The following is a 26,915-nucleotide window of genomic DNA, read 5'->3' as shown; positions in this document are numbered from 1 at the left end:
GACACCGGGGAGAACTCCCCTGCTCTTCTTCGAAATAGTGTGATGGGATCTTTTACGTTCACATGAAGAGGTCAGATGGGGCCTTGGTTTAGGGATGAATGAGGGTGAAAGCTGCATCTTACAGGGACAGTCCAGTCTGTTTTGTCTAAACAACATGTTCTGTATCATTCAATTGCTCAGCCTTCTGAGTCAGAAGGTTGTGGCTGCAAACCCCACTCCATGGCGTGACTGCATGATGTAGTACTGAGGGACATGCCTTGCTTTGGATGAGATGTTAAACCAAGATCTCATCCTTCTGAAATTCAGGTGGATTTTAAAGATCCAATGGCACTGTTTATGGAAGAACAGGGAGTTCTGCCTGTGTCCTGGCTAACATTCCTCCCTCAAGCAACACCGTTAAAGCAGATTAACTGGTCAATTTGTCGCGTTGCTGGTGATGGGATCTTACTGTGCACAAGATGGTACTGCGTTTAAAGTAATCGGGGTAGATCTTGACTTTGTGCGTTGGAATAAAATGGGTGACTTCAATGGAAATAAAAATCGGGAGAAATTTAAAATGGGCTGCCGATTCGCTATCACCTGTTCAAGAGCTACCTGTGAGATGTTTGTGAGAAGCAATGGCGCACTATACATAGGAACATAGGATTGCACAGGACCAGACCAGACCACTTCACTGATTTGGCTGGCCCCAGTTTCTAGGAAATATCATACCCCATGATACCTCTCGTAGCTCGCTATCAAAATTTTCACCAAGTACTCTCCTTGGCAGACCATTCCATGCATTCACTATCCTCTGTGGATATTCAAAACTGTCTTCTCACCCTCTTTCTTCTAATGCCCTCTTGTAGAATCTGTGACTGTGTTAAACATATTGATGATTATCTTGTCTATACTTTACATAAATATAACTTCAAGCCGCCTTCTTTCTGTTGAAACCTTACTTCCCTTTCTTTATTTTAGTAATAATGCTGTAATTATTCCTTCCTTGAAATTTCCTCTCTTATTCTCTCCTAATCTCTAAGCACACTATCCCACATCCTCCCTCCTCCCTCCATCCATCTTTACTGTATTGGAATCAAGATACTCCTTTCTAACTAATTCTTTCCTATGATAGGAACACCCTTTGCCTCCCTCAGTCTTCCGTTTCTCCTAAAGGCGATATACTTTAAAACTCGAGCATGGCATCGCCTAGATATGAATCATTGCCTAACCACTACGCCTTGCTCCATCCCAAGTACGCTAACATTTCAACCTTTGTGTCTCGCATTATGACCCTTGGCCCTTCATCTAAGTTTTGCAATACAAATATGAGACCAGATCTTGCCGGAGTACATCTTTACCCAGAGAGTGGTTAGAATGTGGAACTTGCTACCACACGGAGTAGTTGAGGCGAATAGTATAGAGGCATAAACACCGGCCTAGACCAGTTGGGCCAAACGGCCTGTTTCTGTGCTGTGAATTCGATGTAATCTCGTAACATACCCTGTTAGACTTTTTTCTGCACCCATCAGCTCAAAAATGTTTTTCGCCATAACTCGCTGGAGGTGCGAGCTGATAATGGGGCAGCGAGGGCAACGTGGCATAGATCTGTTGGGCTGAACGGCCTGTTTCTGTGCTGTACATTCTGTGTAATATGATTACAAATAGTATTGCATATTTACAGAGTATTTACAGCACAGATACAGGCCACCCAGTCCAACCGGTCTATGTCGGCGTTTATGCTCCACATGAGCCTCCTCCCACCCCTCTTCATCTCACCCCATCAACATAACCTTCTATTACTTTCTCCCTCAGGTGTTTATCCAGCTTCCCATGAAATGCATTGCTGTTATTTGTCTCAACCACTCCCTGTGGTAGCGAGTTCCACATTCTAACCACTCTCTGGATAATTCTCCTGAATTCCCTATTGGATATATTAGTGACTATTTTATCATTATGGCCCCTAGTTCTGGTCTAACCCGCAAGTGGAAACATCTTTTCTACATCAACCCAATCAATCCCTTTCATGATCATAAAGATCTCTAAGGTCCGGCAACACCTCAGTTTAAAAATTCTCATCCTTGTTTTCAAATCTCTCCATGGCCTCGCCGCTCCCTATCTCCTCCAGCCCTACAACCCTCCGAGATCTCAGCACTCCTCCAATTCTGATATCTTGCGCATCCCCGATTTTAATCGCTCCACCATTGGTGTCCGTGCCTTCAGCTGCCGAGGCCATAAGCTCTGGAATTCCCTCCCTAAACCTCTCCGCCTCTCTACCTCCTTTAAGGTGCTCCTTAATACCTACCTCATTGACCAAGCTTTTGGCATCTGTCCTAATATCGGTGTCAAATTTTGTTTGATAATGCTCCTGTGAAGTGTCTTGGGAAGTTTTATTACATTAAAGGCGCTATATAAATGCAAGTTATTGTTGTTGTTCTATCAGGTCACCTCTCAGTTTTCTCTTTTCTAGAGAAAAGAGCCCAGCCTGTTCAATCTTTCCTGACATGTATAACCACTCAGTTCTGGTATTGTAAAGATCCTTGTAAATCTTTTTATCACCTTCTCCAGTGCCTCTATATAATTTTTATAATATGGAGACCAGAACTATTCACAGTACTCAGAGTGTGGTCTAACCATGGTTCTATACAAGTTTAACATAACTTCTCTGCTTTTCAATTCCAACTCTCTAGAAATGAACCCCAGTCATTTGCTTTTTATGGTCTTATTAACCTGCGTCGCTACTTTTAGTGATTTGTGTATTTGTAACCCCAGATCCCCTTGCTCCTCTACTCCATTTAGATTCTTATTTTCCAAGGAATATGCGGCCTCCTTATTCTTCCTACCAAAATGTACTACCTCACACTTATCTATATTGAAGTTAATTTGCCAATTACACACCCATTCTGCAAGTTTATTAATGTCTTCCTGTATTTTGTCACATTCCTCTATATTAACTAGCCCCCCCCACCTCCCAATTTGGTGTCATATGCAAATTTTGAAATTGTATTTTCGATCCCCAAGGCAAATTGTTTATGTAAATGGTGAACAACAGTGGTTCCAGCACCGATCCTCGTGGAACTCCGCTTCCCACTTTTTGCCAGCCTGAGTAACTATCTTCTACGACTCTGTTTTCTGTTTTGTAGCCAGCTCGCTATCCATTCTGCTACTGTCCCCTGACTCCACATGTTCTGACCGTAGTCATGAGTCTACTATGTGATACCTTATCTAAGGCCTTTTGAAAATTCAAATATATTACATCTACTACATTACCCTTGTCTACCCTTTCTGTTACTTCTTCAAAGAATTCAATAATGACCTTCCCTTTTGAAATCTGTGTTGACTACCCTTTATTATATTTTCAGTTTTTCTATTACATCTTTGAGTAAGGATTCCATTATCTTTCCTACCACTGATGTTAAGCTAATTGGTCTATAGTTCCCTGAACTTGTTCCATCTCCCTTTTTAAATATAGGAATTACATAAGCTGTCCGCCAGTCCTCTGGCACTATTCCCTTTTCTAATGATTTTTTATATATATGCAATAGTGCCTCTGCTAGCTCTTCCCTAACTTCTTTTAATATACGCGGATGCAATCCATTCGGACCAGGGTTTTATCCTCTCTAAGTTTGATTAATTTATCAATTATCGCCCCCTTTCTGTCTCAAATGTCTTGATATCTTTTTTGCTCTCTTCTTCTAATGTCATGTCCACCATGTTAGTCTCCCTGGTAAATACCGAGGCAAAGTAACTATTTAATATTTGTCATTTCGCTGTCATTACCTGTGACAACTCCATAGTGTAAAAGATGTTTAAGGTCTATCGGTTTAGGCAATGGCTCAGTAGGTAAAGTGACTGTTGAACTTAAACCAAGCTGATATGGGAAAGTCACAAGTTCAACCCCGAGTCTGTGCTGAGACTGATGATCTTACCCAAGGAGAGGTTGAGAGTGCTACAATTGGCCTTGGCTGGGAAGGTGAGAAATCACCCAGTTCCTGCTTACTGATCGCTACCCTTAATCTTTTCCTCCTACTTCTTTAAAATTTTGAAGGGGTTTGATAGGGTAGACGTAGAGAAGATGTTTCCACTTGTGGGCGAGACCAAAACTAGAGGCCATCAATATAAGATAGTCACCAATAAATCCAATAAGGAAATCAGGAGAAACTTCTTTACATAGATACATAGAGATACATAGAGATAGGAACAGGAGTAGGCCATTCGGCCCTTCGAGCCTGCTCCGCCATTCAATGAGATCATGGCTGATCTTACCAGTTCAGTACCCCGTCCCCGCCTTTTCTCCGTAACCCTTAATCCCCTTAGCCTTCAGAAATATATCCAATTCTCTCTTGAAAATATTTATTGAATTAGCCTTCACAGCCCTCTGTGGCAGGGAATTCCACAGGCTCACCACTCTTTGAGTGAAGAAATTCTTCCTCATCTCTGTTTTAAATGATTTGCCCGCTATTTTTAGACTGTGGCCCCTGGTTCTGTGCTCCCCGGCCATTGGAAACATTCTCTCTGAATTCAGCCTGTCCAGGCCTGCCATAATTTTATATGTTTCGATGAGATCCCCTCTCAATCTTCTAAACTCCAGTGAGTACAAGCCCAAACTATTTAATCTCTCTTCGTAGGTCATTCCCGCCATTCCAGGTATCAGCCTGGTGAATTGCCGTTGTACTCTTTCCATGGCAAGAACATCCTTCCGCAGATGGGGCGACCAAAACTGTACACAATACTCCAGATGCGGTCTCACCAGCACCTTGTACAGCTGTAGTAAGGTATCCCTATTCCTATACTCGAACCCCCTTGATATGAAGGCCAACATACCATTTGCCTTCTTAATCGCCTGTTGCACCTGCATGCTCTCCTTCAGTGACTGGTGCACAAGAACACCCAGGTCCCTCTGCACTTCCCCATCTCCCAATCTATTGCCATTTAGATAATAATCTACCCTCCTGTTTTTACCCCCAAAGTGGATAACCTCGCATTTATCCACATTATAGTGCATCTGCCACGTATCCGCCCATTCCCCCAACCTGTCCAAATCGCACTGTAGCCTCCTGACATCCTCATCAGAGCCCACCCCTCCTCCTAGTTTAGTGTCGTCAGCGAATTTGGAAATATTGCATCCAATTCCCTGATCCAGATCATTTATATATATTGTGAACAGCTGGGGTCCCAGGACAGATCCTTGCGGCACCCCGCTGGTCACTGCCTGCCACTCCGAAAATGAGCCGTTTATTCCAACTCTCTGTTTTCTATCCGCCAGCCAGTTCTCTATCCACGTTAATACTTTGCCCCCAATTCCATGAGCCTTAATTTTGCATGATAATCTTTTGTGTGGAACCTTATCGAAGGCTTTCTGGAAGTCAAGGTACACCACATCCACTGGCTCTCCCCCATCTATTTTACCAGTTACTTCCTCAAAAAATTCCAGCAGATTAGTCAAACACGATTTACCCTTTGTAAATCCATGTTGACTCTGTCCGATCCTTTCCCCATTTGTCAAGTGCTCCGCTATTTTATCCTTAATAATGGACTCTAGCATTTTGCCCACAACCGATGTAAGGCTTACTGGTCTATAATTCCCTGCTTTCTCTCTACCCCCCTTTTTAAATATTGGGGTAACATTAGCTACCCTCCAATCCACGGGTACTGTTCCCGAGTCAATGGAGTTCCGGAAGATGATCCTTAGAGCATCTGCTATCTCCAGGGCCACCTCCTTAAGTACCCTAGGATGTAGTTTATCAGGCCCCGGGGATTTGTCGGCCTTCAGTCCCCTCAACTTACCCAACACCATATCCCTAGAGATACTAATTTCTGTCAGCTCCTCCCTCTCATTAGTCCCCATGTTTGCCGATATTCCTGGGAGGTTATTTGTGTCCTCCTTTGTGAATACAGAACCAAAGTATGAGTTTAATTGGTCTGCCATTTCCTTATTCTCCATTATATATTCTCCCGAATTGGACTGCAAGGGACCGACTTGGGATTTTACCAGTCTTTTCCTCCTGATATACCGATAAAAGCTTTTGCAGTCTGTCTTTATGTTTGCTGCAAGTTTACTTTCGTATTCTATTTTCCCCTTCCTGATTAATCCCTTTGTCCTCTTTTGCTGTATCCTGTACTGCCCCTAATCTTCCGGTCTGGTGCTTTTTTTGCCAGTTGATATGCCCTTTTTTTTGATTTTATGCTGTCCCTAATTTCCCTCGTTATCCACGGTTGAGTCACCTTTTTAGGTTTATTTTTATGCCAAACCGGTATAAACATGTTCTGGAATTCTTCCATTCTATCTTTGAATGCTTGCCATTGTCTATCCACTGTCAATCCCCCCAGAAACACCACCCAATCAATCTTACCCAATTCCCGTCTCAGACCCTCGTAATTCCCTTTATTTAAGTTCTGGACCTTAGTCTCTGATTCAATTTCCTCACTCTCCATCTCGACTGAGAGCTCGATCATATTATGATCGCTCTGACCCAAGGGGCCTTGTACAAGAAGATTGCTGATAAGTCCCTTCTCATTGCACAATACCCAGTCTAAAATGGCCTGATCTCGAGTCGGCTCCTCGACATATTGGTCCCGATAACCGTCCCGAAAACATTCCAGGAATTCCTCCTCCTCAGAATTTTTACTAATTTGGGTAGTCCAATCAATATGTAAATTAAAGTCACCCATGATGACAGCTGTGCTCTTATCGCACGCTTCTCTAATTTCCCTTTTTATGCCTTCCCTCACCTCCATATTACTATTTGGAGGCCTATATATCACACCCACTAACGTTTTCCTCCCCTTGCTATTTCTCATTTCTACCCATACAGATTCCGTTTCATCCGAGTTAATATCCTTCCTTTCCATTGCATTAATCCCCTCCTTTACCAGCAATGCTACCCCACCTCCCCTACCTTTTTGCCGATCCTTCCTAAATATTGTATATCCCTGGATGTTAAGTTCCCAGCCTTGCCCACCCTGCAGCCACGTTTCTGTAATCCCAATCAAATCATACTTGTTTACCTCTATTTCCACAACTAATTCATCCACCTTGTTCCTAATGCTTCTAGCATTAAGATACAAAGCCTTCAGGCTTGCTTTTTTCACACTCTCATTATGAATTAGTTTGGCCCTTTGTGTTTCTCTCCTTTGCTTATTGCTTCTCACCTTTCTACCATCTATTTCTGACTTCATATGACTTCCCTCTTTTCCACTACCTAGGTTCCCATCCCCCTGCCAAATTAGTTTAAATCCTCCCGAACCGCCCTAGAAAATATTACCCCGAGGACATCGGCTCCCTCACAGTTCAGGTGTAGACCGTCCCCTTGGTACAGGTCCCTCCTCCCCAAGAACTGGTTCCAATGCCTCAAGAATTTAAATCCCTCTCCCTTGCACCACTGCTCAAGCCACGTATTTAGCTTATCTATCTTACTCTCTCTAAACTTATTAGCTCGTGGCACTGGTAGCAATCCAGAGATTACTACCTTTGAGGTCCTACTTTTCAATTTAGCTCCTAACTCCCTAAATTCAGCTTGTAGGACCTCCTCCCTCTTTTTACCTACATCGTTGGTACCTACATGTACCACGACAACTGGCTGATCCCCCTCCCCCTTCAGAATGCTCTGCACCCGCTCCGAGACATCCTTGACCCTTGCACCAGGGAGGCAACATACCATCTTGGAGTCTCGGTCTCGGCCACAGAAACTCCTGTCTATCCCCCTTACAATTGAATCCCCTATTACTATAGCCCTATCCCTCTTTTTCCCGCCCTTCTGTGCAGCAGAGCCAGTCATGGTGCCCTGAACCTGGCTGCTGGTGCCTTCCCCTGATAAGTCATCTCCCCCAACAGTACCCAAAACGGTAAACCTGTTTTGGAGGGAGATGACCGCAGGTGACTCCTGCACTACCTTCCTGCCTTTACCCTGCCTTTTGGTCACCCATTTACTGTCTGAGCTAGCCTTTACCTGCGGTGTGACCAACTCACTGAATGTGCTATCCACAATATCCTCAGCATCGCGTATGCTCCAGAGTGAGTCCATTCGCAGCTCCAGCGCCGCCATGCGGTCCGCTAGGAGCTGCAGCTGGACACACTTCCTGCACACATAGTTGTCAGGGACAGTGTTCCTGATTTCCCACATGGCACAGGAGGAGCATGACACGGGTCTGAGCTGCCCTTCCATGACTTAACCCTTACAAGACCCTTTTATTTACTACGATTTAGCTTAATTATTGAATTACCCAGCGTATGGTTAGAATGTGGAACTTGCTACCACTTGGAGTGGTTGAGGCGAATTGCATAGATGCATTTAAAGAGAAGCTAGATAAACACGAAGGAGAAAGGAGTAGAAGGATATGCTGATAGGGTGAGATGAAGTAGGGTGGGAGGAGGCTCGTGTGGAGTATAAACACCGGCACGGACCAGTTGGGCCGAATGGCCTGTTTCTGTGCTGTACATTCAATGTCATTCTGATCAATCTTCTTTCCCAACCTTGTCTCGCTCCCTGTAAAAAAAATACCCACAATTCTTCCTGATGCTGCAAGCATCCTGTGCATGAATTGCCCACACTTACAAACTCGGTCTAAACAGGATCTGCATTTCTGTAGTTGCACTCAAGCTGGATAATTGCATGTAATGGGCAAAGTGGCTGTTTACATTCCCTAATTAATGCACTTACTGGAGTGCAGAAATTACCCATGTAAAGCAACTTAGCTCCCAGGCAAGCGCAGCCCTGAAAATTGGTCCACAGTGCAAACTCAATTTAACGCTTGTGTGCACAACTTCGCCAATGTTCAAGTTCGAGAGCACAACGGGGAAAGAAATGGAGAGCTGAAGTTTCAACGTTGAAGGGAACTTGCCTTGTTTTGTTCATTTTTTTTCTTTTAATGTTGTGAAATTGGCCCACTGAAATGAATGGAAACTGTAACTTTTCTTTGAATAAACCTTCAAACTTTTAGTCCAGTGATACTTTCGCACTGTAACCCCGTGTAATTCATTGGAAGGGGAAAAAATGGGGGGAGGGGCAGGGGAAAGGGCTCCTCTGTGTGCTGGATGTAGCAAAGTAGTAAAGCCATTAGAATCATAGAATGATACCACACAGAAGGAGGCCATTTGGCCCATCGTGCCTGTGCCGGCTCTTTGAAAGAGCTCTCCAATTAGTCCCGCTCCACTTCTCTTTCTCCATAGCCCTGCAAATTTCTCACCTTCATGTATTTATACTAATTCTTTAAAGTTCCTTTGGTGTCAGCCCTGGCTCAGTTGGTAGCACTTGTGCCTCTGAGCCAACAGCTCGTGGGTTCGAGCCCACGCTCCAGCGAGTTCACATAATCTAGTCTGACACCCCAGTGCAGTTACTCATTTGTGAGTGTCCTTCTCCTCATCAATACCTTCCTTAAAAGTAGCTGGAGGCAGGCAACCAGTTGAGTTTTGTCGATGCTGCCTAATGTTAGAGGTATATTGTTCATCGAATTATCTTAATGAAGGCCAGGGAGAACTCTTGTACAAGCTGTGGTTATTCAGATTCCTCAGTTGGGGACAGTCTATGGCAGTGCAAACTGCATTAATCTGTTGGAGGATGTGGTCTCCCACTGCCCTCTTGTGCTGTACCCTCCTATGTTCTGTGTAAATATCCACAATATTTGGGGTTTATTATTCTTCCCCCTTTCCCCTCTGCACTGACCCACCTTGGCTGAGGAAGGTGACTCAACTCTCAGGATTCTGCCTGTGCTGTTTCTGTAATCCACTGGATGGGAGAAAGAACAATCTTCATTTATAAAGACGTGATTTCATGTCGTTCCTAACACACTGCGGCATTCAAGTCTCACTGCGTGCTTGCAGGTGAGGTGACAAATGTGAAAATGGTGCTCAGCTCTTCTGAAGGTGATGGTCCTTATAACATCACAAAGCTCCAGATACCCAAGCATCGAGATATACTTCGAGGATTCCCTGGAACTCAGTCACTATCTACACGGTCCAGTGTGAAACTGAGCCATAACAGACCAGGGAATTCTCAGTTCAATCATTGGCTTGTGTCAAGTTAACTGATCTCAACTTGGATCACAATAGGGATCCTGCAATTAGACTCGGCAGCTCTGGCTCGAGATAGTCGAAGAACCAGGAAGAGTTCCTGCTCCTGACTGCTATCCAGAAATATTTCTCGAGAAAAGAGAAGGCTGAGGAGTGACCTGGTGGAGATCTTTAAAATATATGAAGGGGTTCGATAGGGTAAATGTAGAGAAGATGTTTCTGCTTTCTGGGGGAGTCGAAAACTAGGGGCCATAAATATAAAATAGCCACTAATAGATCCAATAAGGAATTCAGGAGAAACTTCTTTACACAAAGAGTGGTTAGAATGTGGAACTTGGGAGTAGTTGAGACGAACAGCATAGATGCATTTATGGGGAGGCTGGATAAGCACATGAGAGAGAAAGGAATAGAAGGATATGCTGATAGAGTTAGATGAAGAAGGGTGGGCGGAGGCTCGTGTGGAGCATAAACACCGACATGGACCAGGTGGGGTGAATGGCCTTTTCCTGTGCTTGTTATTCGATGTAATTCTAGGACTGCTGCTGGACAGCGTGTCTGTGTGTCAGGGCAGCACTGGGCTTTGTCTTTGAAAACTTTCTCAGTAAAATAAGGTGCTGTTGCACACTGTATAAAAGTAAGAAAAAAAAAGAACTTGGCATTTATATAGTGCCTTTCACCACCTCAGGATGTCCCAAAGCACTTTACAGCCAATGAAGTATTTTTTAAAGTGTAGTCACTGTTGTAATGTAGGAATCGCAGCAGCCAATTTGCACACAGCAAAGTGATAATGACCAGATAATCTGTTTTAGTGATGTCAGTTAAGGGATAAATATTGGCCAGGACACCCTGGAGAACTCCCCTGCTCCCCTTTGAAATAGCACCTCTGGATCTTTTATGAGAGGGCAGACAGAGCCTAGGATTAGCATCTCATCCGAAAGACAGTACATGACCCTCAGTACTGCACTGGGAGTGTCAGCCTAGATTTTATGCCCAAAGTCTCAGGAGCGGGGCTTGAACCCACTCCCTTCTGACTCAGAGACAAGAGTGCTGGCCCCTGAGCTCCTGAAGATTGGCCACTTCTTGCAGTACCAGAGGGCAGCCAGCGCCCTGAGAACCAAGAGTGAATGCTGTCAGGATTCGAGGGGCAAAATCGAAAGGGTAAATAAAATTACCTAAAATGTTCCTTCCATCTCATCTCAGATATTCAAACCTGCAGCTGGCCTTTAGTAAAATAAATTGTGCAAGTGTCTGTATTAGCAAAGGTTGTTAAATACACTTAGTATATTTTATTAATGAACCCTTTACGTAAGCCTTATTAAACTCTGCACTTAGATAGAACACTCAAGTTAATGACATCAGAAACCTCGCGTTTCATTATTTATATAAACATAATAACTGGATCCTACGAGTTCTCCACTCAATTGCCGGAGGTTTCATTAAAGCAAATAACTAACTTTTCATTTAAGCTATAAACAGTTGTTATCATCTTGTGTCTCTCTGACTCGCTGTCTCAGCTATTTACCCACTCACTCTCTCATTATCTTTCCTTGTTACTGATCTGTCCTATCTCATTTCTTCCTGTCTCCGTCTCTCGGTGCCCCGACACATTGCTCTCCACAGCCTATGCGCCAATTCCCTGTCGAGGGGCCAACATGCTCTCACTGCTTTCTGCTGCGGTCATCTCCACCAGGAGGTAACATGCCAAATAGGTGTCAGCTTGGCTCCAGCGACAGGAGTCTGGCCACTGCGTCAGCGGGTTGTGGGCTCAAGCCCCCCAGTTAGTGCTGCACTGTCGGAGGTAGCGTACTTTGGAGGATCCGTTAAACCAACATCTGCACTCAGGTGGACGTTCAAGGGTCCCACGGCACGACTGGATCAAGAGCAGTGAGTTCCTCTTGGTATTGGGCCAGCGCTGTAATAATCCCATGGCTGCTGCGTTTTCCTACATTGCACTCACTGTGTGGCAAGAACTTTGAGATAGATGGGGACGGGGTGGGGTAAAATTGGTCCTCAGTGATAGTGAATCGGCAACAGGTTTTACCCCTCGCCCAAATTTCTTTTCCATTGAAGTCAAATGGCCGCAGGTTCGCTGTCGCCCAAGACCAGTTTCAGCCCCATGTGGAGTAAATACAAGTCTTACTTTTCTTTCAACTTTCTCACTGTTGGTAACCCGCCCACCCTGTGTGCATGGCTGAGGATATCAACTCCTCCCTGCGTAGAATTAGTCTCAAACCCACGTCCCACCATCCCGTGGCACAGGGACTCAGAGCACCAATGTACTGCCCCACTCTGCTGCCCCACGCTCATCTGTCTGCTTTCTTTCACTCTCCACTGCACATCTCTTTTTCAGCAAGTCTTTGAAGGCCCACTATCATTAATCTTCTTGTGGAGAAATAAAAATAAGGAAAACAACACATGATTAAGAATTCTTGTGTGTAGGGTAGATACTGAGAAATTATTTCCTGTGGTGGGGAAATGAAGAATAGGGGGACATAATTTTAAATTAGAGCTAGCACATTCAGGAGCAAAATCAGGAAGCACTTTTTCACACAAAGGATAGTAGAAATCTGGAACTCCCCCCCCCCCCCCCCCTAAAAGGCTGTGAAGTCTACACCTACAGCCTGCTAGGATCCCCCATCTTACTACATCATAATCTGCGCTACACCACCCGTGGAAATGCAGCAATGGCTTGCCCCTAAATAATAGGGCCAGCCTTTCAGTCTAAACTTCTCTCCCCCCATCCATGATGGTTTACTGTCAATCCAAATCTTCTTATCAATCTGTTTGTGTCATTCCCTTCCTTGACATTTGGAAGAAGGTTACATTTTATAAAGTTATTTTGAAAGAAAGACTTGCATTTATACAACAATTTCCACAACCTCAGGACATTCCAAGTGCTTTACAGCCAATGAAGTACTTTTTGGAAGTGGAGTCACTGTTGTAACGTGGGAAAATCAGCAGCCAATTTGCGCACAGCAAGATCTCGCAAACATCAATGTGATAGTGACCAGATAATCTGTTTTTGTTATGTTGATTGAGGGATAAATATTGGCCCAGGACACCGGGGATGCCTCCCCTGGTCTTCTTCGAAGCAGTGCCAGGGGATCTTTTACATCCACCTGAGAAAGCAGACGTGGCCTCGGTTTAATATCTCATCTGAAAGATGGCACCTCCGTCAGTGCAGCGCTCCCTCAGTACTGCACTGGGAGTGTCAGCCTAGATTTTGTGCTCAAGACTCTGGAGTGGGCCTTGAACTCATGGCCTTGTGAATCAAAGGCAGTCACAATCGGAATCACCTGCACCCTCACTCACTGGCATGAAAGGGATCATTCCCTCTCTGCCAATTCAAAGGTTCTTTGAGAAACTGTTTCCACAGGTGGGAGGGTGGGAACCAGAGGTCACAGATTTAAGATAATTGGCAAAAGAACCAGAGAGGAGATGAGGAGACATTTTTTTATGCAGTGAGTTATTGTGATCTGGAATGCACTGCCTGAAAGGGTGGTGGAAGCAGATTCAATAGTAACTTTCAAGAGGAATCTGGATAAATACTTAAAAAAGGAAACATTTGCAGGGCTATGGGGAAGGGGCAGGGGGAGTGGGACTAATTGGATAGCTCTTTCAAAGAGCCAGCACACGCAAAAGGGGTCCAATGGCCTCCTTCTGTGCTGTAAGATTCTATGATGCCATTCCTCTTTTTTCTCCACCTCATGTCTGGGCTCACAGGGCTTTCCTTTCCTTTGGTCTCCAGCCTGTCCTGGGGCCAATATTTATCCCTCAACCAGATGATCTGCTCATTATCACATTGCTGCTTGTGGGACCTTGTTGTGCACAAATTGGCTGCCGCGTTTCCTACATTACAGCAGCGACTACGCTTCGGAAAAAAGAAATCGGCTGTAAAGCGCTTTGGGATGTCCTGAGGTCATGAAATGCGATATGTAAATACAAGTTCTCTCTTTCTGCCTTAATGATTCTTTTCTTCCTCCTCATCCATGTGTTGCTCAGCCTCGCACTGAAACTCCTCTGGTTCAACTTCTTGCCTCTGGCATTTCTTTCCCACCTCTGTCGCCAGTCTATGTATTCCAGCTTCATGCTGGCACTGCCTTTCCTCCACTGCAAACAGGGCCAATTCAAACTCTCTATCCACCTCTTTCTGAAATCTTGTACTGTCTACATCAGACAGATTATTTTAATTTAAATTTTAAACAGCTTTAGTGGTGACTTGAGTGATATTTAACCAACTTTACCATTTGTTCATTCATTTGTGGCCAAATTAGGACAATCCCAGTAAGCAATCAGAGTTTTTTATGAACCACAACTTGCATTTTATTCACTGCCATGTACAGGGTAGTGGGCCCAGGTTTAACAATTCATTTCCATATAATATATCGCTCTTTCATTACTTTGAAAGCAGAATATAACATGCTATCACACCAATAGGCACAGGCTAAAACCTCTTGGTCAAGTTAATTTACAAGTGAAAGAGTACAAAGAAGCATAAGACACAGCAAGATACTAAACAGCACGATTGACGTGTTCTGTTCAGAATGGCGTTTCTTACAGTATTCGACAGGCAGCAGATCTTTGAAGAGGACCGTTAGGTTTGTGTCCTTTGTAGACCTTCAAGATGTAACGTGGTACATGGACAACTTAAGAACATATGAACATAAGAGTAGGCCATTCGGACCCTCGAGCCTGCTCCGCCATTCAATAAGATGATGGCTGAGCACCAGTTCACCCATGCAGTCCACATGCCTTTGGCAGAACCAGAGATTGCAAGAGAATCTCACAAGTCTTATACAGGCTAAAGGTCTCTGGAAGTCCGTTCTGTCAATCACAAGTGATCAACGGCACAATACAAAGAGATGGGGCATTTTGCATTGAGTGACTCACCCCTTGACTCCCCAAAACCTCGCTACCACCTACAAGTCATAAGTCAGGAGTGTGATGGAATACTCTCCACTTACCTGGATTGGTGCAGCTCCAATGACACTCAAGAAGCTCGAAGCTTCACCACATGAATGCCAGTCAGAGTAATGCGCCTGACAATCAGAAAAACATCTCACACGGTCACAGTAATGTCCCACACAGTCAAACTAAATTGCCTGAAGTTAGACCAATGTAATATCACATGAATAAAGTCAAAGTAACACATCTATGCTCAGACTAATACAATTGTCATATTTTGGGATTTCAGACAACAACAACTTGCATTTATATAGCATCTTTAATGTAGTAAAATGTCCCAAGGCGCTTCACAGGAGCGACTATCAGACAAAATTTGACACCGAGCCACATTAGGAGATTTTAGGACAGGTGACCAAAAAAGAGATAGGTTTAAAGGAGGAGAGGCGGAGAGGTTTAGGGAGGGAATTTCAGAGCTTAGGGCCCAGGCAACAGAAGGCACGGCAACCAATGGTGGAGCACTGAAAATCGGGGAAGGGCGAAAGTCCAGAATTGAAGGAGCGCAGAGATCTGAGGGTTGTAGGAGGTTACAGAGATAGGGAGGGGTAAGGCCATGGAGGGATTTGAACACATGGATGAGAATTTTAATGTATGTTAATACTGTTATTGAGCTAAACATAGGAACAGAAGTAGGCCATTCAGCTCCCTTGAGCCTGTTCAAGAAGATCATGGCTGATCTGTATCTTAACTCCATCCACCCACCTTGGCTCAATATCTTTTGATACCCTTGTCAAGCAGAAATCTATCGATCTCAGATTTGAAATGATTAATTGAGCTAGCATCTAGTGCTCTTTGTGGGAGAGAGTGCCACACTTCTACCAGCCTTTGCGTGAAGAAGTGTTTCCTAACTTCTCTCCTGAATGACTTGGTTCTAATTTTAGGGTTAGGTCTCCTTGTCCTAGACTCTCCCACCAGCGGAAAAGGTTTCTCTCTCTCTACCCTATCAATTCCTTTCAAAATCCTGAAAACCTCAATCCAAACACTCCTCAACCTTCTATATTGCAGGGAATACAAGCCTAGTCTATGTAAAATATTAAGATATGTTAATACTGCTATAGAGCTAATCCTAGCTCTCAAGGAGTTACATTCACAGGACATTGGGGCTGGATGGTATGGATTAGGATTCAGACAGGGCATCTCAGAGACAGTGAAATATGATTTGACAATCCAGCGATCATTCACACTTATTTGCTGCTGTAACAACACTTCTCAGTTGAACTCTGCCAAAGGTCATTGCCAAATTAGTGAGGCGGATTCCACTCTGGACCCCCTGGGGGGTTGGGGGGGAGGTTACTATTGCGTTATGCTATTATTGAAGTAGATATAGGGCAATGTGAGTCAATGCCCGTAACAATGAGCTGAGATGCCTAGACCTGAATGTATAAAGCATCCCCTGCCCCCCCCCACACACACACACACACACACACACACATACACAGACACACACAGACACATATACACGCACACACAGACACGCACATATACATGCACACACAGACACATATACACGCACACACAGACACATATACACACACACACAGATAGTCACACAGACACACATACACAGATATACACACATACACAGACAGATATACACAGACACACATACACACACATATAAACGCGCACACACACACACATACAAGCTGTATGAAACTACCCAAGTTAGGACCTTATAGAGTAGTGTAAATAACACAGTAAAATAATTAAATCCTCCTGAATCTGAGCAAATAGTTAAGTAACCTAAAGCTAGCGTATGCACGATTATATAACACACATACACAGACACAACTTGTAATCAGCTGCCGTTTACAGGTCCTTATTTTGTGCATATATTACAGTCTGCAATCTGAGAGTCTCATGAATATGCATCTGTGCTCTGATTAAATATACACACGCAGCTCATCAAACTGTATTTGAGTTCCCGTGCTCTGCCATAGAGCCTTCGCCCAGCACAGACTTTGGATCAATCAATTCCAGTGTTACAGCGGTGATGAATGGGCATTCTGGTCATGTCCCTGCATGTCTCTAGTCTTAATGGGTTCCATTAAAGCTGCCTATACTCTTGTGCAAGCACTCTCTTTTTATGAAATCATAATGTAATCCTTTCGAATGAACATTGGCCAAGACCATCTAACTTATAGAGGTGTTCCCTGCACTCTTACACATCAATAATACTCCTCGTTTTGCTATTAATAGACCCAGCCCGATGAATGTTTTTGAAATCTTGAAATGTTATCAGATAATCCTCCTCACAGGGCTGTTCCCGGGATCACTGGGAATGCTAATCTCTCCACAATGTCTCAATTCTGGGACATTTATAATATAGATGCGTTTTCTTTTTAAATCTCTCATATTCATAGAATCATACAGCACAGAGGGAGGCCATTCGGTCCATCGTGCCTGTGCCAGCTCTTTGAAAGAGCTATCCAATTAGTCCCCCTCCCCCTGCTCTTTCCCCATTGCCCTGCAATGTTTTCCCCTTCAAGTATTTATCCAATTCCCTTTTGAAAGTTATTCTTGAATCTGCTACCACTGCCCTTTCAGGCAGTGCATTCCAGATCATCACGACTCTCTGTGTAGAATAATTTCTCCTCATTTCCCCTCTGGTTCTTTTACCAATTATCTTAAATCTGTGTCCTCTGGTTACCGACCCTCCTGCCAGTGGAAACAGTTTCTCCTTATTTACTCGATCGAAACCCCTCGTGATTGTTAGATCCGTGTATCTTAATGTTGTGTCCTTCAACAATCAGACAACAGACTGCAGGGAACGATTCAACAGGTGTTTACTGAATGAGGGTTACTCTAGAACTAATTGTACAGATCACTACTCAGGGTTTATATACAGGTGTGGTCACTGCCGGTACTACAGTATACAGGAGCTGTAAAAAGTAGTTCTCTCCCTTAAAGGTACATACATTACAATTCCTCCCCTTTTAGATTAACAGTACCATAACACTCATTTAACAATTAAATATCAAACTAATTACAATTAACACTTTTAACATGCAACATTAGCTGAAAATAGTCTATTTATAAATTCAGTCTTTGGGGAGGCTTCCTGATCCTTTCTGAATAGCGCCTTTCCCGAGTGTCTTGCTCTTGGTGCGGAGGCGATTCTGGCCCCCTGTCGTCGGTTGGTTCATCAGCTTCTGATGCTACTGTTTCTGGGGTAGATGCGACCTGTACGTCGGGTTCATCACCAGGTACGTATGGGCGAGGCATGGGGTTGACTTGTTCCTGTGACTCTAGGATCTGGTCAGCATGGCGTCTCACGATGCCCTCCCCAACGTCCACTGTGTACATTAGTGGGCCCTGCCATGTGCATATCGTTCCTGGCTGCCATTTTTCTGTTCGGTAGTCGCGGGCCAAGACTGGTTGCCCTACATTGAAGCTCCTTGTTGGCTTCTCATGGATGTGCTGGAATTGCTTACTCTCAACATCTCTTCGTACGTTTGGTCTGAGCAAATCCAGGCGAGATCTTAACCTTCGGTTAAAGAACATTATGGCTGGGGCCTGGTTGGTGACTGCATGTGTCGCATTCCGGTAGGCGAACAGGAAATTGTCCACCTTGTGCTGCAGCGGAATGTTGTCATTGTACATAGCCTTTATTGCCTTCTTAAAGGTTTGTACGAACCTCTCAGCCAATCCATTTGTGGCTGGATGATACGGGGCGGATGTGTAATGCCTTACCCCATTCTTTTTCAAGAACCTCCGGAACTCTTCAGACACAAACTGTGGTCCGTTGTCGGAGCAAATCTGTTCTGGCAAGCCATTCCTGGCAAAAATGGTCCGTAGGACTGCAATAGTTTTCTCCGTGGTGGTGGAGGACATTTTGATCACCTCAGGCCATTTCGAGTGCGCATCCACGGCTATTAAAAACATTGGGTCCATGAATGGACCAGCAAAATCAATATGCACCCGTTGCCATGGAGATGAGGGCCACTCCCATGGGTGTAGAGGGGCATGTGGTGGTGCATTTTGGACCTTCTGGCATCCTGAGCAGCTCTTTGTCAGGTCCTCAATTTGCTGATCGATCCCCGGCCACCACACATAAGCCCTAGCAAGGCTTTTCATTTTCACCCCTCCCAGATGACCTTCATGACGCTCATTGAGCACTCTCTCCCTTAACTTGGGTGGAATTACCACTCGGGATCCACACATCAAGGTCCCCTGGCATACTGACAGCTGTTCTCTTCTGGATGAGAATGCTGGCAACAGTGAGTCGCCATGTGCTGGCCATCCCTTCACCGTCAAATCATATACCCGAGACAGTGTCGGGTCATTTCGGGTCTCCTTCTCTATACCAGCGTTAGTTACTGGCAAGCATTCAATTATAGTCGAATGAAATATTTCGACAAGATCCACTGCTGGTGCTTCCTCCGCAGTAGGCAGTGGCAGGCGTGATAGCCCATCAGCGTTTCCATGCTGTTTTGTGCCCTTATACTCGATTTCATATTGGTGCGCCCCTAGAAAAAGGAACCATCTTTGTAGCTGTTGCGCAGTCATCACCGGAACGCCCTTCTTTGGATTAAAGATGGAGACAAGTGGTTGGTGGTCAGTCAGCAAGGTAAACTTCTGCCCGTGCAGATAGTGATTGAACTTTTTCACTCCCCACACTAGGCTGAGGGCCTCCCTGTCAATCTGGGCGTAGTTACGCTCGGCTGAGGTTAGTGATCGTGACGCAAAGGCTATTGGCCTCTCTGAGCCATCCGAGAATTTGTGCGACAGCACCGCTCCAATGCCGTAGGGTGATGCATCACATGCCAACCGAATTGGTAATGCCAGGTTGTAATGGGCCAATACCTCTTTCGATGTGATTAGTGTTTTGCTCTTCTGGAAAGCTCGTCTACATTCGTCACTCCACTTCCATGGCACCCCAGTTTGCAGTAGGGTGTTCAGTGGGTGTAGTATTGTAGACAAATTTGGCAAGAACTTATGGTAGTAGTTTACCAGCCCGAGGAACGACCTCAGTTGTGACACATTTTCCGGTGCTGGAGCCTTGACTACTGCCTCAATCTTCTCTGGGGACTTATGTAACCCCTCTTTATCGATAACGTGGCCACAATACGAGATCTGTTTTCTAAAAAACTCGCATTTGGGGCGGTTAGCTCGGAGCCCATATTCCTGCAATCTAGTGAGCACCTGCTCCAGGTTGGCAAGGTGATCACTGTCATTTTCGCCCGTGACCAGGATGTCGTCCAAATAACACTGGGTCCCTGGGATCCCTTGCAGGACTTGTTCCATTGCCCTCTGCCAAATAGCCGGAGCTGATGCTACCCCGAATACCAGCCGGTTGTATTGGTAGAGACCTTTATGGGTGTTGATTGTGAGGTATTTTTTTGATGCTTCTTCTACCTCCATTTGCAGATACGCCTGGGCCAGATCAATCTTAGTGAAGCGTTTCCCTCCAGATAGCGAGGCGAAAATATCTTTAATCCGCGGACGTGGATATTGTACGGTGTGAAGGACTGGGTTCACTGTTACCTTAAAGTCCCCACAGATGTGAACCTTCCTTGGTTCCCCAGGCGTGCTGCTCAACGACTTTTTCATCACAGGGATGATGGGTGTAGCCCACTCGCTCCAGTCTACCTTGGACAGTACACCTGAACGTTCCAGACTCTCCAGCTCTGCTTTGACGGCTGGGCGGATCGCATAAGGTAACGGTCTGGCCTTAAAAAATTTTGGGCTTGCGTTTTCTTCAATTTTAATCATCGCTGTCATGCCTTTTAGTGTTCCGAGTCCTTGCTGGAACACTTCTTTCGCGTCAGTTAGGATCTTTGACAGTCGCCCAGGTGTGACGTCGTCATCCTTTTTGTCAGCCACAGTCAGTGCCTGTATGGAATGCCAATCTAGCTGTATCTTCCGTATCCATTCACGTCCTAGTAGTGGTGGTCCTCCATCTGGCAATACATATAGGTCCATTTTTGGTGTTTCCTTGCCGTTATATATAACGTTCACCCTTATTTTTCCTTTGGGGTAGACTTTTTGCCCCGTGTACGTCTTCAAGACAATCTTTGTATCTCTCAAGGGTATATGTGAGAATAGCCGCTTGTAGTCCCTTCGGTTTATGACTGTTAGGGCTGATCCTGTGTCCAATTCCATTTTCACTTGGACTCCTGCTATCTTGAGCTTGACCCAGATAGTTTGGTGATCCTCCATTTTGATCACATTATGTAGTTTCAGACAACCCAGCTCCTTGCTTCCGGAGTCTGTATCACTCTTCTGTTCGTCTGAACTACTCTCCGTCACCTTATGTACCTTCTTGTAATTCTCCTGTGGAGATTTCTTGCTGCTGGTTTTCTTTCCTGACCTGCAGGCTCTTGCTATGTGTCCTACTTTTCCACACTGTCTGCACACTTTGTCCTTGAACCAGCAATCATTATGGTCGTGTGTTGTTCTGCCGCAGCGATAACACTTCACTGTTCTGTATGACATTTCATTTGTGCCATATTCTTGCGGTCTCCGTTGTATCTTTCGTGTGATACTGCAATGCTGAAAGCCTTGTCCAGCGTAAGATCCTTTTCTGATAGAAGCCGTTTCTGGGTTCCTTCACTTTGAAGCCCACACACAAACTTGTCCCTTAAAGTATCTGCTAGTCCTGTTCCAAACTGGCAGTGTTTCGATAGCTTGCGCAGTTCCATTAAATACTCAGCATTACTTTCATCTTTATGCTGGTTCCTTTTGTGAAACTTAAATCTTTCTGCTATCAGCAGCGGTGTGGGGTTTAAGTGGTCCTGTAGGATTGACACTATGTTTTCAAAATCCTTTTCTACTGGCTTCTCTGGGGTTACTAGGTTTCGTAGTAAGCCATACGTTTTTGCACCCATTGAATTCAACAATACCAGCGCTTTCTTGTCATCTGGCACTTCATTCGCCTTGCAGTATACTTCTATGCGTTCGACATATGTCGCCCAATCTTCGACTTCATTGTCAAACGCTGTGATACTGCCACTCTTCGGCATTTTTGGGTGTGGTTAGACTGGCTTAAAATGGCGTCTCCCGCGCTTTCCTTTCTTCCCCGCTGCGGCTTAAAATGGCGTCTCCCGCGCTGCTGCCAACGCCGCTCTCGGCGGTCCTCGTGGCAAATGGCGACACCCTGTGGGTTTCGTGCGCTGCTCCTGCGCTGCTGCCAATGCCGCTCTCTGCGGTCCTCGTGGCAATGGAAGCGCCTCGCGTTTTCCTGCGCGCCTCTCTCCCCCGTTGACGCTGCTCGGCCCTTGAACACCGGCTGCGCTCTGCTCTCTCTCATCTCTCTCCCCCGTTGACGCCGCTCGGTCCTGAACACCGGCTGTGCCCTGTGCGCTCTGCCCTCTCTCTCTCCCCCATCGACGCTGCTCGGCCTTTTTCTGTGTCGATCGGTCGGGCTCTAGCCCGCCGCTGTCCGGGAAGGGTCTGCGCAGTACCTGTTGCCAGCCCGTTTCGCTGGACCACCGTGACTGGAAAGCCAAGCCTGGCTCTCGACAGCCTCTCCTGCGATGCTCAAATCTCCGCTGGATGACTGGGTGGTTACCCGTGGTCGATGCCCGTGCTTCTGGACTCGACCTTCTTCCACTGTTCTCCAGGAGCGAACCCCTGGGAGGTGATGCAGAGTTGCAGGTAGGTTCGAATCTGCCACGTCGCCAATGTTAGATCCGTGTATCTTAATGTTGTGTCCTTCAATAATCAGACAACAGACTGCAGGGAATGATTCAACAGGTGTTTACTGAATGAGGGTTACTCTAGAACTAACTGTACAGATCACTACTCAGGGTTTATATACAGGTGTGGTCACTGCCGGTACTACAGTATACAGGAACTGTAAAAAGTAGTTCTCTCCCTCAAAGGTACATACATTACAGTGATATTAAACAGGTTACAAGAAAAAGCTTGTCATCTGATAGCTGACCCCTTTCTCAACTCTAACCTTTAGCCTCTCTCTCTGTTACAATCTTTCTATGTTTTATCAATACAAATATGGTCACTGTGACTCTCAGTGTCCTGTTTTGTTCCACCTAAGCTCCAAAAATGCTACACTATGCATTCTTAACTCCTCCTAGAATCCTCATTCTGCAGCATCCAAGGCACATTGCCCCATCGCCTACTCCAACTCATTATTTTCCAGGATCTGAAAACTGTTAAGACTCTTTCTTCTCCCTTCTGCCCAGTGTCTGCCTTGGCTCAGTGGGTTGCACTCTCACCTCTGAGTCAGAAGGTTGTGGTTCAAACCCCAGTCTCGATACTTCAGCACATAATCTATGCTGACACTCCAGTGCAGTACTGAGGGAGTGCTGCGCTGTTGGTGGTGCTGTATTTCAGATGAGACATTAAACCGAGGCCCCGTCTGCTCTCTCAGGTGGATGTAAAAGACCCCATGGCACTATTTCGAAGAGGAGCAGGGGAGTTCTCCTTGCAATACTGGTCAATATTTATCCCTCAACCAACATCACCAAAATAGAGTATCTGGTCATTATCACATTACTGTTTGTAGGAGCTTGCTGTGTGCAATTTGGCAGCCACGTTCCCCTACAGTACAACAGTGACTGCACTTCAAAAGTGCTTCATTGGCTGTAAAGCCCTTTTGGGATGTCCTGAGGACATGAATATAAATGCAAATGCTTACTTTCTTTCTTACAAGTCACAGACTAATGCAAACTTTTTTGAGAGAAGTCACACAACACCAGGTTATAGTCCAACAGCTTTATTTGAAATCACAAGCTTTCGGAGCGCTGCTCCTTCGTCAGGTGACTTCACCTGACGAAGGAGCAGCGCTCCGAAAGCTTGTGATTTCAAATAAAGCTGTTGGACTATAACCTGGTGTTGTGTGACTTCTCACAATTGTCCACCCCAGTCCAACACCGGCATCTCCACATCATCAAAACTTTTTTGAGTTATCTGATTTTTTCAATCTTAAGGGGTGCCCTGTACTGGAGCATTGGCCCTTCATTTAAATTTCTCGCTATATAAAAGATTTAAAAAGTGATGGCGTGTGTCCCTGCAGACTCAGACACTGGCAGCCAGTAACAGAATTCTGCTTCTCAGACACAGATGACACTTGTGAGGAGCAAATCCTCATGGGGACAACTGTGCAGCTCCCAGGGCCTGTACCAACCGTACAATTTCGACTTTGATTCAGTGTTACATCTCATTACCATCGTCATTCACACATTGCAAAGCAACGGCTGTGAGGGATGGATGCTCCAGTAATTGCAAATTAAACCAAGGTCATGGCTGTATTCATATCTGCAATTTAGCAGATAATGTTCATATTCTCTCAGTATTCTACAATCTCATTGCACTCTCCACACACACACTATTACCCTTTCTCCTCAAGCTGCTGACTTTCATACAATGTGAGTGGCTATTCTTTGTGCGTGAACTTAGTGAATGGCAGCAGACTATTTCCCATGGATTGGAGGGTAGCTAATGTAACCCCACTATTCAAAAAAGGTGGTAGAGAAAACGGGGAATTATAGACCAGTAAGCCTGACATCGGTAGTGGGGAAAATGCTAGAGTCCATTATAAAGGATGTAATAGCAGAGCACTTGGGAAACAGTGACAGGATCGGACAAAGTCAACATGGATTTACAAAAGGTAAATTGTGCTTGACTAATCTACTGGAATTTTTTGAGGATGTAACTGGTAGAATAGATAAGGGAGAACCAGTGGATGTGGTGTATTTGGACTTTCAGAAGGCTTTCGATAAGGTCCTGCATAAGAGATTAGCGTGTAAAGTTAAAGCACATGGGATTGGGGGTAAGGTACTGACTTGGATAGAGAACTGGTTGGCAGACAGGAAGCAAAGAGTTGGAATAAATGGGTCTTTTTCCGAGTGGCAGGCAGTGACTAGTGGGGTGCCGCAGGGATCGGTGCTTGGACCCAGCTATTCACAATGTATATTAATGACCTAGACGAGGGAACTAGATGTAATATCTCCAAGTTTGCAGACAACACAAAGCTGGGTGGGCGTGTGTGCTGTGAGGAGGATGCTGAGAAACTCCAGTATGATTTGGATAGGTTGGCTGATTGGGCAGATGCATGGCAGATGCAGTATAATGTGGATAAATGCGAGGTTATCCACTTTGGTGGCAAAAACAGGAAGGCAGATTATTATCTGAATGGCAATAGATTGGGAGAAGGGGAAGTACAAGAAGACCTGGGTGTCCTTGTGCACCAGTCGCTGAAGGTAAGCATGCAGGTGCAGCAGGCGGTTAAGAAGGCAAATGGTATGTTGGCCTTCATGTCGAGAGGATTTGAGTACAGGAGCAAGGATGTCTTGCTGCAGTTGTACAGGGCCTTGGTGAGACCACACCTTGAGTATTGTGTGCAGTTTTGGTTGCCTTATCTGAGGAAGGTTGTTCTTGCCATGGAGGGAGTGCAGCAAAGATTCACCAGACTGATACCCGGGATGGCAGGAATGACGTATGAGGAGAGATTGAGTCGATTGGGCTTATGTTCACTGGAGTTTAGAAGAATGAGAGGGGATCTCATTGAAAATTATAAAATTCTAACAGGACTAGACAGACTAGATGCAGGAAGGATGTTCCTGATGGCGGGGGAGTCCAGAACCAGGGGTCACAGTCTAAAGATAAGGGGTAAGCCATTTAGGACTGAGATGAGGAGGAATTTCTTCACCCAGAGAGTGGTGAACTTGTGGAATTCTCTACCACAGAAGGCAGTTGAGGCCAATTCATTAAATATATTCAAGAAGGAGTTAGATATATTTCTTAAGGCTAAAGGGATCAAGGGATATGGGGAGAAAGCAGGGTCAGGGTACTGAATTTGGATGATCAGCCATGATCTCATTAAATGGCGGAACAGGCTCGAGGGGCCGAATGGCCTACTCCTGCTCCTATCTTCTATGTTTCTATGGGGAGAATCCTGTCCTCATCTAATGTCCACACATGCACTATCCAACAGGGTGTTGATCAGCAGCGGGATTCCTAACTGATTTTTTCCCCCTATCCTCCCTAGCCCAGGACTATTGAAGCAATTCCCCCCCCCCCCCCACTCAGAATGTTAAGTGTTCGAGTCACATTCCAGGAACTGAGCACATGATCGAGGCTGAGAGTTCAGCGCAGTACTGAGGGAGCGCTGCACTGTTGGAGGTGGCACCTTTGTTCAGTGAGATGTTAAACCAAGGCCCCATTGACATGCTGTGGTCAAGGTGCAATGTGATTCACTCTATTTGAAGCACTTTGGGATATTTCTGAGGGGCGGCCTATAAACATAAGTTGACTTAATTATATATACATATTTTTTAAAAGGCACATCCAAATAATAGACATTCTACAACTCAAAGCTCCATTAATAACCAGAAATCTGAGTTCTATTGCATCCTAGTGAAGTCAACATGAGGGTAATTTTCCAAGACTGCTTACTTCCACCTCTGTAACATCACCCGATACTGCCCCTGCCTTGGCTCATCTGCTGCTGGAACCCTCATCTATGCATTTGCTGTCTCTAGACTTGACTATTTCAACGCTCCCCTGGCTGACCTTCCATCTTCCACCATCCATAAACTTAAGCTCATCCAGAACTCTGCTGCCCGTATCCTAACTCGCACTAAGTCCCATTCATACATCACCCCTGTGCTCGCTGACCTATATTGGTTCCGGGTCCGGCAACACCTTGATATTACAATTCTCATCCTCGTTTTCAAATGCCTCCATGGCCTCGCCCCTCCCTATCTCTGTAACCTCCTCCAGCCCTACAACTCTCCGAGATCTCTGCGCTCCTCCAATTCTGGCTTCTTGCACATCCCCCATTTTAATCGCTCCACCATTGGCGGCCGTGCCTTCAGCTGCCTGGGCCCTAAATTCTGGAATTCCCTCCCTAAACCTCTCCGCCTCGCTCTAATTCCTTAAGACATACCTTAAAACCTACCTGTTTGACCAAGCTTTTGATCATCTTTCCTAATACCTCCTTATGTGGCTCAGTGTCAAATTCTGTCCAATAACCTTGGAATGTTTTACGACGTTAAAG

At 45.2% G+C, this 26,915-nt stretch overlaps 1 protein-coding gene across 2 annotated transcripts in view; it reads left to right on the top strand.

Annotated features, from left to right (window-relative positions):
- Window positions 1-26,915, top strand: part of LOC147110321 (protein ELFN1-like) — a 165,459-nt gene that overhangs the window by 123,607 nt on the left and 14,937 nt on the right. The window lies entirely within an intron of this gene.

The sequence above is a fragment of the Somniosus microcephalus genome, chromosome 11, assembly GCF_052327205.1.
Source record: "Somniosus microcephalus isolate GS21.2 chromosome 11, FLI_Smic_1.0, whole genome shotgun sequence".
Taxonomy (NCBI): domain Eukaryota; kingdom Metazoa; phylum Chordata; class Chondrichthyes; order Squaliformes; family Somniosidae; genus Somniosus; species Somniosus microcephalus.
This window is presented reverse-complemented; position numbering and strand designations above follow the sequence as displayed.